This window comes from Anopheles funestus (assembly GCF_943734845.2).
Source record: "Anopheles funestus chromosome X unlocalized genomic scaffold, idAnoFuneDA-416_04 X_unloc_39, whole genome shotgun sequence".
In the NCBI taxonomy this organism is placed as follows: domain Eukaryota; kingdom Metazoa; phylum Arthropoda; class Insecta; order Diptera; family Culicidae; genus Anopheles; species Anopheles funestus.
In genome coordinates, this window is record NW_026045164.1 from 52501 (window position 1) to 58678 (window position 6178).

The window sequence follows — 6178 nt, forward strand, 5'->3', positions numbered from 1 at the left end:
TTATCTATAAGTCCCCGACGGTCTCGGACTCCTATTCTTTAACGGGACGATGTATCGGCCTCTAATGCCGCGGCAGCTTCCGCAGCAGAGAGGCCTCCCGTTTGAGTACCGCTGGCCGGTGACTCAACGGTGGATGGATACCCGTTTTCATCCTCACTGGAGGATCCTCCTTCCTCGCCATGCAGCCATGCCAGGGAGGCCACGGACCTTCGCCTCTCCCTGAACCTCGCGACTCGTTCGCGAATGGCCGCACGACGCGCAGCTGTAGTAGGCGACGGAGGTGGTGAAGGGGGCCGCCCACCTCGCTGCAACTCCCTTGCTCTTGCTCGAGCCGCATTCCTCGCAACATTCCGGCGCTGGTTGCGAGCGACAGCCACCGAGTTGTCGGGGAGGCGTGCAGCTGACAGCTGGTCCTGCGCGGCTAACTCCTCCCTTTCCGCATTCCAGCCATCTTGCAGCTCGTCGGTTATCCGTGCGACGAACTCGCAAATGCCGCTCCACCTCTCCGGGCTCTCAAGCAAGGCTGCCTCGAAGCCCTCGGGGGTGATCTGGTTCGATCTCCCCGCCTCGAACAGCACCTCCCGTTCAGCGGCAAAACGCGGACAGGAAAATACGACGTGTTCCGCCGTCTCGGCAACGCCAGGACATCTGGGGCAGTCCGGGGACGACGTGAAGCCCATCCGGCACAGGTAGTCACGGAAAAATCCGTGGCCAGACAATACCTGCGCCAACTGGAACGTCACGTCTCCATGCTTCCGTGACTGCCATGCCCTCACGTCGGGTAGCACTCGATGCGTCCACCGAGTGTACCGACTGGCGTCTCCGCTGGCAGCATCCGCGTCCCACCGCTGCTGCCACTGCTCATACGTCTGGTCACGCTCCAGCTCACGAACGCCAGACCTGGGGATCTCGTTGGCTGGATCGTTCAGCCGTTGATGGACCCTGCTGTCCTCCTCTATCTGCAGGCATATTGGAATGAGACCGGCCAGCAGCACGGCCGTCTCACCCCTCACCGTCCGGAAAGCCCGACAAACACGAATGGCCGTTGTCCTCTGCACCCGCTGCACCAATCTACGACATTGGCGCAGCTGCAGCCCCTCCGACCAAACTGGGGCCCCGTAGCGCAGGATGGAGTCCGCTACGGCCGCCAGCAGTCGGGCACGCGACGACTTCGGTCCACTGTGGTTCGGCATGAGGCGCGTGACGGCTTCCGCGACCTTCATGGCCTTCGCTGCAACCTGCTGAACGTGCGGCAACCATGACAGGTGGTCGTGCAACCAAACTCCAAGATAACGGATGGAGCGCTGGGATTGCACGACCACACCTCCGATGTTGATGCTCACGACCGGATGACGCTTCAGGGTGGAGATGAGCGTCATTTCCGTCTTCTCTGGCGCCAACGAGAGACGGTTCCGGTCCAGCCAGTCCATGATTACCGCGATGGCTCGTTCAGCAGTCGAGGAAGCGGCTTGGGGTGTCGTTGCAGGGACCAAGACGACAAGGTCATCAGCGTAGCCAATAACCTCGGCCCCCTCAGGCAACTGGACACCCAGGACCCCGTCGTACAGCACGTTCCAAAGCGTGGGTCCCAAAATGGAACCCTGTGGAACGCCCGCGCTGATGTTCCGCTCGACAGGGCCCTCGCTGGTGTCGATAACCAGCCGCCGGTCCTCGAAATAGCTCCTCAGTATCTGCTGCAGCGATGACGGTACCCCCTTGTCCCTCAGCGCGTTGGCGATGGCTTGCCAGGGCGCAGAGTTAAAGGCGTTGCGGATATCAAGTGCCACCACCATCAGGCAGCGCTTGTCCCGGGCGTTGGTGCGGCGAAAGGACATGGCCGTCCTGCCCGCTTCGACAACGCGCTGGATCGCACTGATGGTGGATCTGCCTCGCCGGAAACCGTACTGCCCGTCCGACAGCCGTTCCGCATCCGGTTCCTCCAGGAACTCGTTGAGGCGGTTAAGAATTAGGCGCTCCAACACCTTGCCGAGTGCGTCGAGCATGCACAGCGGCCGGTAGGAGGAGCTTTCCCCGGGAGGCTTGCCAGGCTTTGGCAGCAGTACCAGTCGTTGCCTCTTCCAGGGCGCTGGAAACGCACCCCGGTCCAGGCAGTCCTGGTACAAACGGACGAAAACCTCCGGGTACTTCCTAATGGCCGTCTTAACCGCCGCGTTGGGGATACCGTCCAGTCCAGGCGCTTTCCGGTTCGCCATCGATCCCACGATGGACAACAGCTCGCCCACGGTGACAGGGGTCAACGAAGAACTCCGCTCCTCGGTGTCGACGCTCGATGATTCAGCGTCCGGCCAGTCAACAGGCGGATGTGTCGGGAACAGATCGTTGGCTATCCGCTCCAACACGACACGGTCAGTCTCAGGTGGCACGAAGCAGCCACGAAGACGAGACATGACCACCCGATAACCGGCCCCAAACTCGTTGGTTTCCGCCTGTTGAATCAGCTCATCGAGCTGCGCTCGCTTGCTGGCCCGGACAGCCTTCTCGACGGCTCTCCTCGCCGACCGATGATGTGCAGCCACGATGCTGCGCTCCTGCAGGTCGGTGGTATGAAGCATCCGCTCGTGCACGGCCGCACACTCCTCCCGAAGACGCAAGATCTCCGGAGTCCACCAGAAGAGGTCTCGATGGGGGTCACGATGCGACATGGTGACGCGCTCCATCGTGTCGTCGCATGCATCTAGCATGGCGTCGACCATCCCCTCCTGGCTGACGGCTCGTTCCGGAAAACCGGCCGTCTGGAGTGCGGCTGCGAATGCCTCCACCGAAAACTGCGTCGTCTTCCATCTACGGCCAGCGTGCCGAAACGTGGTAGACGACGAAGAGGACCCCTGTCCCCGCTGGCGATGCTGCTGCTGTTGTCGCTGCTGCCTCCCGTTCAGGTGACGATGCTGCTGCTGCAGGTGCTGCTGCTGCTGGTGCTGCTGCTGCTGGTGCTGCTGCTGTTGTCGTCGCTGCTGGTCGAGAGTTGGAGGCCCCACGGTGAAGAAAATGTACCGGTGGTCCGACGCCGTATAGTGGAACGAAGTGGTGTTCGCTGCCACCTCCCAAGTGTCTGGACGAGCAATGGATGCGCTCGCGAAAGACACATCCACGACACTGGGAGTGGCGACTCCGTTGCCCACGAACGTCGGGACCGATCCTTGGTTCAGGACCACAAGCCCAAGCTGCCGAATTGTATCGAGCAGCTCTTCACCGCGCCGGGTGGTACGTTGGCTACCCCACTCCTCGTTCCAGGCGTTGAAATCGCCTGCCAGGACGATGCGAGGGTGGGGTTGGGCCTCCAACTCCACCGCCTCCAGAAGTTGCTCGAACTCGCCGGCGTTGAGACGTGGAGGGGCGTAACAGCTGATGAAGACCACCCCTCCAATCTGCGCAGCAGCCAACCCGGGCATGGCACAGCGCCAGACCCGCTGGATTGGAAGGTGGCCGGTTGCCACCACAGCTGCTCTCCCCGACGAATCCACCGTCCAGTTACCGCTGCCCTCTGGAGGTCGATACACCTCTGACAGCAGCAGCACGTCGACCCGCTTCGTGCGGGCTGTTTGCAGGGCCAGATCCTGGGCAGTGCGTCCACCACCCAGGTTGACCTGCATCACCCTCACTACACCCGACACTGTTGACCTTGTCGGCACGATGAGTGGCCCACTCGATGGGGCCCCTGGCAGACAATGCACTTAGCTGCCGACGTGCACTGACTAACGCGGTGGCCTACCTCGCCACACTGCAAACACTGACCCGTCCGGTCAGTTGAAGAACGGCAGTCCCGCGCCAGGTGCCCCATCAGCAGGCAACGGAAGCAGCGCTGACGGTCGAGCGGCTTCTTCGGCACTTCGCGGATGCCGCTGACACATTGGCAGAGTGTCAACTTCTGACCAATGAGACTCCGTGCCTTGGCCAGTGGGAGTCGAACACGCGCTCGCTTTGTGCCATCACGGAGCTCCCAAAGCTCGACGTGAGTGATGCCAGCCGCTGACCCCAGCTTCTCCTCAATGGCAAGCTTCACGTCACTCTCTTTGGCCAGAGAGTCGACGTTGGTGATGAGAAGCTCACCCATCTCCGTCACCACTCGTGCCTCGCCATCCTCACCTAGCGCTAGCTGGATCCGGCGAGCCAGCTCCGCGCTATCGACGTTCTTCCGCAACGGTACAAGCAGATGACCTTGCACGGTCCGGCGCCCCATGCCGATGTCTGCCCTGACGTCCTGCAGCTCCTGAGATGTACGCAGCTTCACGTACATCTCTGTCCAGGTTTTGTCCGAACCTGGGACCACCGCAATGCGGTCAGGACGCGGAGGACGCCCCTTAGACTGGGCACGATGCTGCTGATGTTGTTGCTGCTGACTCTGCTGCTGCTGCTGGCGCATCTGAGGTGGCCGGTACGGCTGGCCCACCTGCTGCGGTTGCTGCTGCTGCTGATTCGAACGTTGCGATCGGCTCTTCCGACCGCTCACGACCGTAGCCCAGGACATCTGCTGCTGTTGCCGCTGCTGCTGACGTTGCGGTTGCTGCTGCTGCTGCTGCTGCTGGCCATTAGCCGACACTGCGACCGTCCGTCGCTGCGGCTGTGGCTGGCTGCGCTGCTGCTGCTGCTGCTGCTGCTGCTGCTGCCGCTGTTGTTGTTGCTGCTGCCGCTGCTGCTGCTGCTGCCGCTGCTGCTGCTGCTGCTGCTGCTGCTGCTGCTGCAGTTGCGAAGCTTTCTTCGCACGGTTGCGCTGCTGCCGGCTGCGTTTTGTCCTGGCACTGCCCTGACCAACAGGCTGTGCCGAGGAATGAAGCGCCGTCAAGGAACGCATGCCCTCTTGAAGCGCTTCCAGCGTACACTTCAGGGCCACTTCACGTTCCCGGCTAAGTCGCAGCTCTTCCGTCAGCGACTCGATCTGTTTGGCGAAGTTCTCCAGCATCTTGTGCTGGAAAGCCAGCACCGACGCTTCGCCATCGTCGTGGGGAGCCACGGTTGAAGACATCTCCCCTGCCGCTACCACTGGCGGCACCACCGTCTGCTCGAGAAGAGAGGCGTCGGAAAATTCCGCATCGTCCTCCTCCTCGGAATTATCAGCCTCGGACGGAACCGCCACCGTTGGTCCGGCCGGCCGTGGTGTCTCCGGTAAAGGGGAAGGGGTATCGGACCGCTTCCGAGGCGTGGACGACGACCGCACCCCGGAACGAAGCACCCGCCCCTCCATTCTCCGCTCCTTTCACAAAAAACCGCCTGCACGAATCGTTCAGACGGAACAAGGGAATATTCCCTTCAACATCTGCCAAGGTAACGACCGTCCGTCGCTAGAGCCCCTTTGGCAGATTTCCCGTCCGCGGATCGCAAGAATAAAAAACTCCCACTTTTTTCTTTATTAAAAACAATTTCGCAAGAGAAAACCGCAAGAATAAGAATTTTTAATAAATTCCGCAAGAGATTCAAGAAAACACCAAAAAACGGGTTCGTCGCCTGCTGACGCGTTGAAGTCTCTCGTTTTGGCGTTCCCGGGGAAGGATTCGGAGCCAAAGAACCGTTCCCGGTCTCCTGCTAAGCGTTCCCGGTCTCCGGCTGCGCGTTCTCACTCTCTGACCGCTAAGCGCCGGAAAGGTATGCAATTCGCATCGAGTTTTATAGCACCGTAACGCTTCGTAACGCTGGTGTCCCGGCTAAGCGCTACCGCTACCGGTCACTGGTGGCGCTGCAGACGTCGAAGAGAAGGTGGTTGCTGTCTTCGCTGGAAGTTGCGGAACCCGCCACGGGTGGCGCTGTCGTCATAAAAAGGGAGCTTTTACGTTGGGTTGTTGTCCTCACTGCTCGAAAACGCTTCGTGGTGTTGTTGATGACACAAACACACGCGACGACACACCTGACGCCACCGTACCACGCTGTTGCACGCACTTTCACGTCGAGTTTTTACTGTTTATCTCTTTTTAAAAGCACTTTACGTCGCTGGAAAACGATAGTTTATGCTCCCTAGCATGTGTTTTACCACTTTTCCAATGTTCTAACACGGTATTTCGATATTTATTCGCCACTGAAGTTCCCCATACAAAGTGTATGGGGACACTTTAAACTGAGTTTTAGCGCAGTAAATTGAAGTAAAACGATTTCCTTTTTCAATATTCGCTAAGAATGACACTCAATTCGCCCTTTTCGACTATTGTTCCGCTATTTATAAGCACTTTTG